A 14,537-nucleotide genomic window follows, 5' to 3' on the forward strand; every position below is an offset into this window, starting at 1 on the left:
TGAAATATAAGTTAAATTTTCTATCATTTTTTTTTGAGTAATCTATAAATATTTGATAAAATAAAGAAAATACCATTCCAGTGGATATTTGAGAAAATATTTAGATATTAATGGTAAACTTTGCTACATTGAAAGTCAAATTCATAAGGATTTCCGTAAAATTGATGTTTATTTTTATACCTATGACTTATTTGCTATTTCTCCTACAAAAAGAAAAGGGGGAAAAATTAATATAAGCATATAAAAAATAAAATTAAATCAAATGCATCTGGATGTGACAATCACGTGGGTCCTCTCTCCTTTGTATTTTTTGAATATAAAAACCTAGGCCTTTCTTAAGTATGCCTTTCATACGGCGGGTGTTTGAGAAGTAGTTATTTTAAAAGATTTTTTGGCTTTTTAACTTTTTAGTTATTTTAGTAGGCTATTTTAGTTTTTATGTTTAGGAAATTGGGTTAAATTTTTGGGTTGGTTGCTGTATTGAAAAATGTGTTTGAAATGATATTTGAAGTTGAGATGACAAATTTACCCATAATCTTATTTTTCCCAAAATTGATCTGCGGGAGCAAAATGGTAATTTAATTGCTTGTGGGATGACAGTAGTAGCCTAAGCCTACACTGTGTTGGTCACAGTGTAGGCTGTCCGTGCATGACAACCACGGCCTTTTTTTTCTTTATTTATTTTTTAAATCAATGGGTTAGTGTAGCTAAAAGGCTTTTTTTTTTTTTAAATATATTTGAGGCTAAAATAGCCCGTAGGCACGATTCCCAAACACCGCCATTGTATGCAAGGCATAACTATTTTATTATGTATTTTTTTTTTTTGGTTATACAATTTTGTGTTTTTTGGTTATACATTGTTAATCTGTTAAGTAGATTAATTTACAGGTAAGTCAAATTAAAATAAAAAATTATATTATAAACGCATAAGTATTCTCACAAAAATGTGTAACTAACACAAATTTGAGTAAGTTATCTTATAAAAGTTTTGAACAATACAAAAATACGTAACTACTACAAATTCGAGTAAGTCATCTCATAAAATTTTCAACGATACAAAATCAAGTAATTTTTCACAAACTCAAGTAAGTGCTTTCACAAAAATACGTAGGTTAACACAAATTTCCTGTAAGTCATCTCATAAAAGTTTTGAGGAACACAAAATCACTTAAATTTTCACAAACTCGTGTAAGTGATCTCACAAAAATATGTAAGTAATATAAATTCGAGTAAGCCATCTCATAAAATTTTGAACAACACCAAATCAAGTAAGTTTTCACCAACTCACGTAAAGGATCTTTGCAAAAATGCATAAATTAACACAAATTTTTCGTAAGTCATCTCATAAAAGTTTTGAGGAACACAAAATCAAATAAGTTTTCATGAAATCATGTAACTGATCTCATAAAAATGCATCAATAATACAAATTCGAGTAAGTCATCTTATAAAATTTTAAACAATACAAAATCAAGTAAGTTATCACAAACTCAGGTAAGTGATCTTACAAAATTGTGTAAATTAACACAAATTTTCCGCAAGTCATCTCATAAAAATTTTAAGGAACACAGAATCAATTAATTTTTCATGAAATCATGTAAGTGACTTCATAAAAATGCGTAAGTAACTCAAATTTGAGTAAATCATCTCATAAAATTTTGAACAACACAAAATCAAATAAATTTTCACAAACTCACATAAACTATCTCACAAAAATGCGTAAGTTAACACAAATTTTCCGTAAGTCATCTCATAAAAATTTTGAAAACACAAAATCAAGTAAGTTTTCAAGAACTCACGTAAGTTATCTCAAAAAATTGCTTAAATCAACACAAATTCGAGTAAGTAATCTCATCAAAGTTTGAACAATACAAAAACGCATAAGTTTTCACGAACTTACGTAAGTGTTCTCACAAAAATCCGTAAGTTAAACACAAATTTCCCTTAAGTTGGCTCAAAAAATTTTTTGACAAACACAAAAATCCCATAAGTTTTCAAGAACTCATGTAAGTGATTTCAAAAAATCGCGTAAGTTAATACAAATTCAAATAAGTTATCTTATCAAAATTTGAACAACACAAAAACGCGTAACTTTCACAAACTCACAAGTGCTCTCACAAAAATCTGTAAGTTAAACACAAATTTCCCTTAAGTTGGCTAAAAAAAAATTTGAAAAACACAAAATCCCGTAAATTTTCAAGAACTCACGTAAGTGATTTCAAAAAATCGTGTAAGTTAATACAAATTCAAATAATTTATCTTATTAAAATTTGAACAACACAAAAATGCGTAACTTTCACAAACTCACGTAAGTGCTCTCACAAATACTTGTAAGTTAAACACAAAATTTTCGTAAGTTGTCTCAAAAAAACTTTGAAGAATACAAAATCTCATAAATTTTCAAAAACTCACGTAAGTTATCTTAAAAAATCGCGTAAGTTAACACAAATTTAAGTAAGTGATCTCATCAAAGTTTGAACAACACAAAAAAGCGCAAGTTTTTACGAACTTGCGTAAGTTTTTACAAACTCACATAAGTGTACTAAAAAAAATCCATAAGTTAAACACAAAATTTTTGTAAGTTGTCTCAAAAAGATTTTGAAGAACACAAAATCCTGTAAGTTTTCAAGAACTCAAGTAAGTGATTTCAAAAAATCGCGTAAGTTAACACAAATTCAAATCTTATCAAAGTTTGAACAACACAAAAACGTGTAAGTTTTCACGGATTCACGTAAGTGCTCTCACAAAAAAACGTAAGTTAAACACAATTTTCCCATAAGTTCTCTCAAAATCTTTTTGAAGAACACAAAATCCGGTAAGTTTTCAAGAACTTACGTAAGTGATCTAAAAAAACCCTTTAAGTTAACACAAATTCGAATAAGTGATCTCATCAAAGTTTGAAAAACACATGTAAGTTTTTATTGACTCACGTAAGTACTCTCACAAAAATCCGTAAATTAAACACAAATTTTCCATATGTTGTCTAAATTTTTTTTTGAAGAACACAAAAACCCGTAAGTTTTCAAGAACACACGTAAGTTATCTCAAAAAACCACGTAGTTTAACACAAATTCAAGTAAGTTATCTCATCAAAGTTTGAACAACACAAAAAACGCATAAGTTTTCACAAACTCACGTAAGTGCTCTCATAAAAATCCATACACAAATTTCTCTTAAGTTGTCTCACAAAATTTTTGAAGAACGTAAAATCCTGCAAGTTTTCACAAATTTATGTAAATGATTTCACAAAAGCGCGTAACTTAATACAAATTCAAGTAAGTTATCTCATTAAAGATTTGAAAAACACAAAAATGTGTAAGTTTTTACAAACTCACGTAAGTGCCCTCTTAAAAATATGTAAATTAAACACAAATTTTTTGTAAGTTGTCTCAAAAATTTTTTGAATAATATAAAATCCGGTAAGTTTTCAAGAACTCACGTAAGTTAACACAAATTCAAGTAAGTTATATAATTAAAGTTTAAACAATAAAAAAAGCGTAAGTTTTCACGAACTCATGTAAGTGCTCCCACAAAAATGCGAAAGTTAAACAGAAATTTTTTGTAAGTTATCTCATAAAATTTTTGAATAACACAAAATCTCGTAAGTTTTGAAGAACTCACGTAAGTGATCTAAAAAAAAAACATGTAAGTTAACACAAATTCGAGTTAAGTTATTGGTCAATTTATCCAATCAATTGTATAATCAATTGGTTAATTGATTGGTTGTGGCCAAACGATCCAATCAATTGACAAATTGATTAGAGTGACCAATTCTTTTAATCGATTTACCAATCAATACTTTTGTAAAATTGTAAATGTGCAATCAATTGTGAAATCAATTAGTTTTGGCCAAACCATCCAATTAATTGGCAAATCAATTGATGGTAGCCAATCAAGTTGTAACGCCCTCAAAATAATAACATTAAACCCATCAGATAAGACAAGCATTTACATATAAACTAACCACATTCCTTTATTTCATTGAGTTTCATTACATAAGTATTACATGCTAACATCAAAACAAAATGCCCTACGGGCTTACAGCTTTCCAAGTTAACACTTGGTTTCATCAAAAGAGTACTAACTCGTTTACACATTAAGCCCTTGGCTTGAAGTTACATGTAATACATCAAAAGTAAAACAACTACACTATGTCCACCTCTAGCCTTCCAAGCTATGTCCTTGGAGGTGGCATGCTTCCTGTACCTGAAAATGATATCCCCATATAGGGTGAGCCACAGCCCAGTAGAAATACACTAAACCAACCATGGACAATGACTAAAACATTAGCAATTGATAGTTGGTCAACACTGATACAATCACATAAATTACATATTTATGTCAACGACTTACAAGTCCCAATTACTTTTCATTTTCCCTTTTTCAACAGATAAGCATGCTAGCTCTATCATCATTTCCACAGATATGTATAAAAACTATATCTCACATTCAGATAAGCATAAAAGCTATATCCACATTCTCAATAGATATGTATATCAACAATATCCACAGATAAGCATATAAGCTGTATCCACATTCTACAACAGATATGTATATCAACAATATCCACAGATAAGCATACAAGCTGTATCCACACTTCACAAAGATAAGCATATGAGCTCTATCTTCACTTCTCTAGACAAGCATATGAGCTCTGTCTACGGAGTTCATCCCCTATCTCCTCCCAATACCTATCCGGTTTAGAGGTACATCCCCTATCTTCCCCTAAACCGCGGAGTACATCCCCTATCTCCTCCTCTACACATAACGTATATAAACACATTGGTTCTATATACAATCACACAATACACACAATTAATGTATTCTATCCACCGTCAAGTTCCATGACACATTCCATTGATTAGTTTCAGTTTACCTAATCATCATGCATTGTCTACAACAATCACGACTATCCTCCACCGATAGCCCAAAGCAGTTATTTCTAAAACAGAAAATAAATGCACAAATGGATATTCAATCAACATTTCATTTCTTCATTCTTCTCAATTAATTATCCCAATTAATCAAACAATGTTCCATAATTACCATTTCAACCCTTAGGTCCCATTTTCATCAATGATTCAACAATCATTCCATTTTTCTATGCCAAACATGCATCTGGGTTTATTATGAATAAAACCCAAACTTTTGTAAAATTACACAAAAGTCCCAAACTTTCACAAAATTACCAAACCAAGCCCAACATCTCAAAATACCAAAATTTAAAGACAAAACCCATAGAGAGGAGTAGGTTATCCCTACCTCAAATTCGGAGTCCCAAAGGAGAAGACGACAAAACCCAACGTGCTCCAAAACCCAAGATTTTCAGATTAAAATGTAGCCCTCGACGATCAACAACCTTTTTGTAAAGGCCAAAGGTGAGCAAATCACTCTTACTAGATCAAAACCTAGAGAGAAGGTAGTATCTAGAGTGAGAGGCTCAACAATGGAGTTTTTGAAAAAGTAGGAGAGAGAAGAGAAAGTGAAAAAGTGATCCAAAAGTCGGATCTCGGATTTGTATATAAGTCGCCCCGCTCGAGCGTCCAAACCCCAGCTCGAGCGTCACTCACAGACTCCCGCTCGAGCGACCAAACTCCAGCTCGAGCGCCGGATACTCACTCCCAGAACTTTTACAGAACCAGGTCTCCGCTCGAGCGCCAATTCACCCGCTCGAGCGTCACACACAACACTCCCGCTCGAGCGGTCAATCCCACGCTCGAGCGTCCAACACTGCACAGGAAATACTGGAAGGGTGTATTCCCCGCTCGAGCGCCAACACCTCCGCTCGAGCGGACAGGCAAAAATCTGGGCAACTAGTTTTGGTTTCTAAACTCAACCAACCTGAAACAAATCCGCCCAACACATCCTATAACTCAAATACGAAGTAAAAAGGATGCAAACAAGATAATAATCAACTACTAACATCCACGGACACATGTCCGGATCACTGTATATGTGACGAAAACGTTATTCGGAATAGCGCTTCATTTCGGAATGGAGGTTTGTGAAGAAAACGCTATTCCGAATAGCGCCTTCACTGTGCACTTACAAAATCGCCATTTCTAATAACGCTTTCAGAGAGCATAAAACACACCCAAGCCAAAGCCACGTTTTTTACACTTGGTATTCTGCTCTTACACTCAGCTCTCGATCTCCCTCTGCTCTCTCACCCTCAGCTCTCGATCCTTCTCACTCTCAATCTCCCTCTGCTCAACTCTCACTATTGCTCTCGCTCTCCCGCTGCTCTCACTCTCTGTCTCTGTCTCTGTCTTCGTGGTATGGCTCTGTCTTTTTTTCTGAATTTTATGTATTTATTTATTGTGTTTGTGAATGTGTGTTTGTGAAAATGTGAATGTTAGGGTTTTAAATGTCAATTATTAAATGTGTTGGTTGTAATGTGTTAGGGTTTTTTATCAGTGTTGTGAAAATGTTAGGGTTTGGAATTTTGCTTCTGAATCAGAAATCAGAAATTATGTTTGTGAATAATTTGAAATGTCTATATTTCGAAATCATCTTCTGAAGAAAATATAGACATCTTCTTCACCAATATTTGTTCACCTATATTTGAGCTAGATGCCATACTTGTTGAATTGGAATATAGACATTTTGAGCTAAATGTCTATATTTGATCTATACACAAAATCATTTTCTTCACCTATATTTGTTGAATTGGAATTATGAAATGTCTATATTTTGATATTTGAAAGCAGAAATTGGAATTTTGAAATTATGCTTGTGAATCAAAATGTCTATATTTTTTTTAGAATTTTGAATTGTGTATAAATCAACCTATATTTGTTGAATTGGAAATTTTATTTGTTGCTTGTTAAGAGGAATTAAAAGGAAATTAGGTTTTGAAATTAGGGTTTTAAAAGTAATTTTTTTTAACTAAGAATAAAATTAAAAAAATTGAAATTCATATAATTGATAATTGTTAATGTCACGCCCCTCTTTTTATTACTCGAAGTCATTACCAAATCCATTAACTAAATTTCCATTTCAAGGTTATCATGCGGAAATAAACTCATACATTCAATCCGTAGAAGTGATTAACAATACTCTCATTCATATGCAAAGTAAATATTACATGAACTAACTTAATAAATTGCCCTTGGGCTTACATCATTTAAGGTACAAGAAGAAGGGTGTAACCCTTCTTACAACAATGGCATTCCGCCCACATAAGAAAGGCCCCGTGGCCAACAAATAAGTAGATCCAATTTTTTTCAGCTCAACCTGCTTTATACCTGAAAAAGATTCAACAACGTGGGATGAACATATAGTCCAGTAGGGATCTCAACATGATCCTCAACAATAACAACATTACAGATAGCTATGATCATGAACACTCATTCTCATACTAGAATAATAATGTGACAGTTTATACAAATAAATATATATGTATATATGAACTTTTCTCGAAAACAACTATTTAATTCAACGCTATAAGCGATTCCTCTTTCCTTTTTCCTTTCATTAACCCCCGTTCCCAATCTTTTATAACATTAACAATTACTTATAAACATAGATTCACTCAGCCCATTACTCTTCCATTTACCCCACATACAACAGATGTGCCTTGTCAAAACATATTTGACATTTCAATGCAATTCCAATTATATCATAATTATCCATGCACACCTCTATAAAAAGATAACAACTCAACTACATACATAAAATCAATCAATGATTCAACTCGTCCCTCCAACACTGTAACAAATACAATCCATAATGTTACACTGAAACAATAACAAAACAACACTGCACTACTAGCTATATGCGTAGTAAGCCAAAGATACACTTCTCACCACAATCTACCAGTTTACCAGGCGCTAGCTGGAAGGGTATGGTACCTTAGATTATCAGCGCGTCAGTTCTCCAGGCGCTAGCTGGAAGGGTATGATACCTCTGATTATAAGCGCAGAGTATAAATATGAACACAAAAGTGTGTGGAGTCCATCCCCTATCTTCTCACACACACTGGAGTACAACCCCTCTCTTCTCCTCAAACAGTATACCAATATAATGTAATTTAGCATTTCATTACATACAATATTCAATCAACAATGGTGTAATACATACACAACAATTCAACGGAACCGTATCATCTCCACCGATGACCAAGACAAAATCTCTAGATGCATACATATTGTACATCTATTAACAGACCCAACCAACATGAATATGATAGTTTAAGCTATACTCCACACAAGTGTGTTCAACACTCAAGTTACAACCTTCCAATTTTCTTATACTTGTTTCAAAATGTCTTTCCCATTTCACAAAATGAATTCCACTTCCTTTGATTTCACAAAAACATTCCCATGGACAAAAGCCATAATTCTTTTCAAAGCCATTTCGAATTAATTATGCAAATTAAGTCATAAACAATAAATTAGGGTTTTTCCTTCCTCTTCCTCAATATTAACCCCAAAAGGTCCAATTAACATCAACAAACAACAATAACCACAATAAAGACTCATAACACCAAAGTATTTGCCCAAAGATCAAAACCCCTCAATTTATTTATTAAATCAAATAAAAGAAATTAGGGTTTCCTCTCCTTTCAACAACCACATGCTAATTAATACTCCAATTAGCCCAAACTGTAACTAATGATAATAAACCCATTTTCCAACACCCAACCCTTGGTTTTTCTCATGATTTCAAACAAATCCAACATGGATATGATTTTTATGCAATATAAAATTACCACATGTCTATCTATAGACGAAGTATTGAAAAAAAGCAAGGAGAATCCCTACCTCAAATGTAGAACTCAAGGAGAAGATGAGCAAAACTCAGAAGTGCTCCAAATCCCAAAATTCTTGGATCACAACGAAGCCCTCGACGATCAACACACTTCTTACAAAGGCCCAAGGTGAGGAAAACACTCTAGCGAGATCAATCCTAAGAGAGAAGTTAGGTTTTAGAGTGAGGTGCTCTCCAATGGAGGTTTTGAAAAAGTAAGAGAGAGAAAGGAAATCAAAAAGTGACCAAAAAGGTGATTTCACGGACTGATATAAAGACAGGTCCGCTCGAGCGTACAAAACCCCGCTCGAGCGTCAGACATAGGTTCACGCTCGAGCGTCCAAAGATCCGCTCGAGCGCCGGATGCACTCTCCCAGAATTTTCTGCAGACGTCCAAAATGCTGAGGGAAGGAAATTCACGCTCGAGCGTCCAAACTGCCGCTCGAGCGGAGAGGCAACAGCACAAGCCCGCTCGAGCGTCAAATAGCCGCTCGAGCGGAGAGACCAAAACCTGGGCAAAAAATTCAAAGCTTAAAAACACAGCCAACTTATTCCAAACTTGCCCAACACAACCCAAAACTCTAACACAAAGAGTAAGGGATAGAAATGAGGATAAGACCACAACGAATCTACGGAACCGAGTCCGGATTACAGTTAAACAACAACAGGGAATACCGGGATCGCTATAGTTAATGTCATATTATGAAATTCATATAATTGAGAATTGAAAATTGAAAATGATTTTATGAAATTCATGAATTCAGATATTTATGAGTAACATAACTAAGAGTTTGTTTGAATTGGAATTTGGAATTTTTCATGAACCAAATAACATATGGCCCCATGAGTGTGGACTGTTCACCAATTATTCCTATTTTAAATTGATAATGTCATATATATTAATAAATTTGTATTATAAAAAAAAATTAACTACTAGTATAACACCTATTACATCATTGACATAATTTATAGTTTAATTTTAAAAAATTTATTAGTACATGATATATCAATTATTAAGAATAATTTATAAAATTTATGAATTTGTATAATGTTTTTCATTTTGTATATGTTATATATGAAGTTGATGTGTTAAAGTCAATTTGCTTTAATCATATATACAGTTAGAGTATTCTTTATTTGTTACACATAATTACTAATATACATAGCATGAATTGTTCACTTTATGGTTGTATATTGAATTTTTTATTCAGTTTGTACATCAATTGGTTGGCATAATCTAGAACTAAGTAGGTAAATTTCATTTTCGATTTGCCACTCACCCAAATAATACTGACTTACGAAAATCTGTAAGTCCAATCACTTGTATAGATATTATGGTACACTGTAAGGAATATTACCTTATTTTGTATTCACCCAAAACACATTATTTTGTGAAAATAGATTTTTAAAAAATTAAAATTGATAAAAAAAATTATGTTTATCACCCGTTAAAAATAAAAAATAAAAAGCAACCCAATTTCATATTAACTTTTTTAACTTATAAAAAAGTCAAAGAAATCATTAAAAAAATAATATCAAACAAGTTTTTAGTCATATTATTTATAAATTAAGAGGTCAATAAATCAATTTTTACTTAAAGGCAATGGATGATTACTGAAAAACATAAATGCATGACTTTCGAAGAGTACCTAATAATTTTTCCTCATTAAAAAAATATCAAACAAACTATTAGTTATGTTACTCATAAACCGATAATTCATATTATGTTACTCATGAATTGGAATTTTTCCTCATTCAAATTCATATTATGTTCTCTCAAATATTTAATTTTGACTCTATTTTATTAAATAAAACATTTTTTTATTGACTTCAAAATAATAAATGAAAAGATCATGTTCTCTCAAAACATTTAATTTTGACTCTAGTTTATTAAAAAATAAATATTTTTATTGACTTCAAAATAATAAATGAAAATATCCTGTTCTCTCAAAATATTTAATTTTGACTCTATTTTATTCAAATAATAATATTTTGGTATAGTTTCGTTTGGTTTATTTCACTATATTTGGGGTCAGACACCCATAATATGATTACAAATTCTTAGAATTTATTTTCATTTGAGTTAGTTAAAGGTTTCCACTTAGTTGTTAACTATCGAAATCCATACTTTAGGACATAGCTTATTGCAGGTGTCTGCATATAAGCACATACTCACTTGTAAATTGTATGTAAGATCATTTTGCACTCTGCCCCTCCAAGCTAACCAACCAAAAAGTGTAATTTTGGGAGGTGCCACATTCTTTCACAACCATTTGCAAATCAAACAAAACAATTTATTTTTGTCAAATTTATTTATATTTTTTCAAAAAAATCAAAAAATAATTAAAAAAATAAAACCAAACCGCTATATCATGTATTATCTTTAATATACATTCAATAAAATTAGTAATTTTTATAAAAAATATTAACTTTGATATTAGAATAATTTGAAGAAATTTCATCATAAAATACTAATATTTAATTTTATAATCTTGTCATAGAAATTTTAAAAAATTTAATGAGCTGAATTTGTAATACATATAATAGCATTATAGTAGAAATTAAAATTTCCTCACAAAAGTTAAGAAAATTAGAAAAAGTTTTTGAAATGGGTATTAAACGAAGTGGTTTATCGCCACTTCCGCTTTGTGACTGTTCGCCACCATTGAAAAGGAAAATCTGAACATTATGTTTTTATAATTTTTATTTTGATTTATATAATTATAAGTCATTATTACATTTTTGTTGATTCCTACCTTAGTTTCATTAACTGGAACAATATCATCAATGAATAACCCACACCATGAGATATTCTTCCAAGTATGAACTCATCCATGACGAAGGCAAATAAGGGTATGAACTCAACTCTCCATTATTTTTATAAATAAAGTACTAAAATACTTTTTCGCCACTCATCAAACATTTTTGTACTAATTAGAATCTTATTAAAGAATTTTTTCAATCAAGACAAACTCCTCCTTATCTAAACATTTCCAAACCCTCAATAGGGAAACAATCTTATCCTAATAAATTACCTGATTTCATCTTCTTCAGTGCAAATTCCACCTCAAACTCCTTTAGTCAACGATAAACCTATATTCTCTGGTTTCATCTACACTATCATATTCATCTCTTAAGTTTTTAAATGTTTTTCATTTACCATTAAAGAAACATGAACCTTTTTTAAGGTAAACATTTTACAAGCCCTATACCTAGACTCACATCTTTTATGAATACAAAGCACTAATTCGGGATCCCGATGAATACAAAGTACGATTAAATCGTTGCATAAATTAACGGTTCTGTAGAGTTATTATTATTTATTTATTTATTTAGTTTCAGTGAATGCCTTTTAAAAATTGATCATATTGTAATAGGGAGACCCTTGCCGCAATGGTAAGGTTGTTTTATTATGCTGATAATAATGCTTGTGGTTATATGTACATTGTTTCGATATATGTATGTTGCTCATATTTTAATGTTTACTATTTCATTGAAGCAAGTATATGGCAACTGTTCCAATTATCTTCTACTGGGGGGGAAACATAATTCGGGATCCCGATGAAGGTGCATCATATGATGCTGAGCCGAAAGGGATATATGGGGTGCAACTTGGCACCACACTTAGCAATTTGGAGGAGATGTTTATGTCCAAGGTGGCAAGTTACGGGGAAACAGTTCGATTGATCTTCAAATGCAGATATCCTTATTGCCAGTGGCAAGCAACCAGCAAATACAAAATATTACCGATCAATGACGATGAGGCGTTGAACACCGTATTAAGTATCGGTGGAAGTTTCCAACCACCAAATTGTTTGGAAGTATACATTGAGAAACAGGTTGTACAAAATCTTCCGAATATAACACAGATGGATTCTCATCCGTTCACTACATTGCTGACACATGGGATTGACACGACAGCGTTTCAGTCTCCTATGTATGAATCGAATGAATGTTATGCAGCTGGCTACACACAACAGACATTTCATGGCCATGGTGGAGAATCAAGTTCACGTGGTGGATACGAGACTGAATTTCACAATAACACCGAAGATGTGCCCACCTACAGTCATCATACCACTCCAGTTGAAGTTGCTGGTAATATCGCTGAAACGGTTAATTCTGTGCAGTTTGCTGACAGTGACATGTACGGTCCTGATGTCGCCCTAGACAATGATGAGAATGAAATGTGTGATGAAGAAAATTTATTGGGTGGATCAGATGATGATGATGATGAAGAAAATGATGCCGACGCTCCCGTTGATATTCAGAATGCCCCCATTCCACCTAGACCTGAAATCCCTTTCTATGAAAACATTCACATAGGTTGTGATTTTGACATTAGTAACCGCGATGTCGTTCCCCGTAACTGAATCTGGAATGCTGAAAATCCAGAGTTGGACAAAGGGATGGTTTTTGTTGATAAGAAGCAACTGATACATGCTGTGAAATTGTACCATGCAACAAATAATCGAGAGTATAAAGTCGTAACCTCCAAGCGAGACGTTTGGGTGTGTGCTTGCAAACACGATTGTAGATGGTGGTTGCGTGCATCTCTTAGTAGGAAACATGGTCTTTTTGAAATAAAGCAGTATAGGGGTCCTCACCATTGTTTATACCCACGAATGAACAGGGACCACACAAATATTAGCTCCAGTTACATTGCTTCTCATCTTTTGGGACAAGTTGCGGTGAGTATACAAAATAAATGTTTACATTTATATACATATTTGTTTGTTTAAAGTGTTCACACCAAAATAATTTGTTTGTCGTATGCAGAATGAACCTGATATGCCCATTAAGAATGTCATCGAAGATATAAAAAAGACCATGAACTATAGTATATCATACAAGAAGGCGTGGCATGCAAGGGCAAAGGCAATTAGAATGGTATTTGGGGATTGGGATGAATCATATAGGATGTTGCCTAAATTCATGTATGCATTACAAACATCTAATCCTGGCACCATCGTGCAATGGAAGCACAAATATACCGGAAGTACAACCATTATGCCCGTCTTCCACTTTGTTTTCTGGTCTTTCAAACCCGTCATCGCTGGATTCAGACATTGTAGGCCTGTTATAACCATAAATGGTACATTCTTATACGGGAAATACACTGGTGTGTTGCTTGTAGCAACGATTGTCACTGCCAATGGCAAAATATTACCGCTTGCATTCGCTGTTGTCGACAGGGAGAGTTTGGAGTCTTGGTCGTTCTTTATTGCAAATATCAAGGAACATATTGTCATGGAATCGACAGGGAGTGACTGTAGACACCCCATTTTTGACCGCCCTTAAGACTTGGGCACTACTGATGGTTTGCTCGGTGTTGAGAGATGTGCAGGGCAAAGAATCAGTTTCTTCGGCAAGGAGAGAGGCAAATCCTTCAAAACACTTTGTTTAGGGGTTTGGAGTTGAAGAAGAGAGGAAAGGAGAGGAGAAAACTAGTTTGGGAAAAGTTCGGCATGAATCCGGGTAGAAGTGAGTTGAGCAGCCCTCGCTGAATCGGGCTTATCTGTCTGTACGCTTGGAGTTTAGCTATGGGGTCACCACCGTTGGAAAAAAGACTTCCGGGGCTTCATTTTTCACTCAAAAATCTCCTAGAGCCAAGTCCGGGTGGGGGAGATATGATCAGTTGAAGTCAGGCATCATCCTGGTTAGATCGAACCTGCGCGGCTTCACGAAAAAGGGCATAACTTTTTGCACAGAAGGAATTTTAATGCAAGGTTTGCGCCATTGGAAAGCTAACTTCCGGGGCTTCAATCTGGACATCCACCGGAACTTT

Source organism: Camellia sinensis, chromosome 3 (genome assembly GCF_055761805.1).
Source record: "Camellia sinensis isolate YWXY chromosome 3, ASM5576180v1, whole genome shotgun sequence".
Taxonomy (NCBI): domain Eukaryota; kingdom Viridiplantae; phylum Streptophyta; class Magnoliopsida; order Ericales; family Theaceae; genus Camellia; species Camellia sinensis.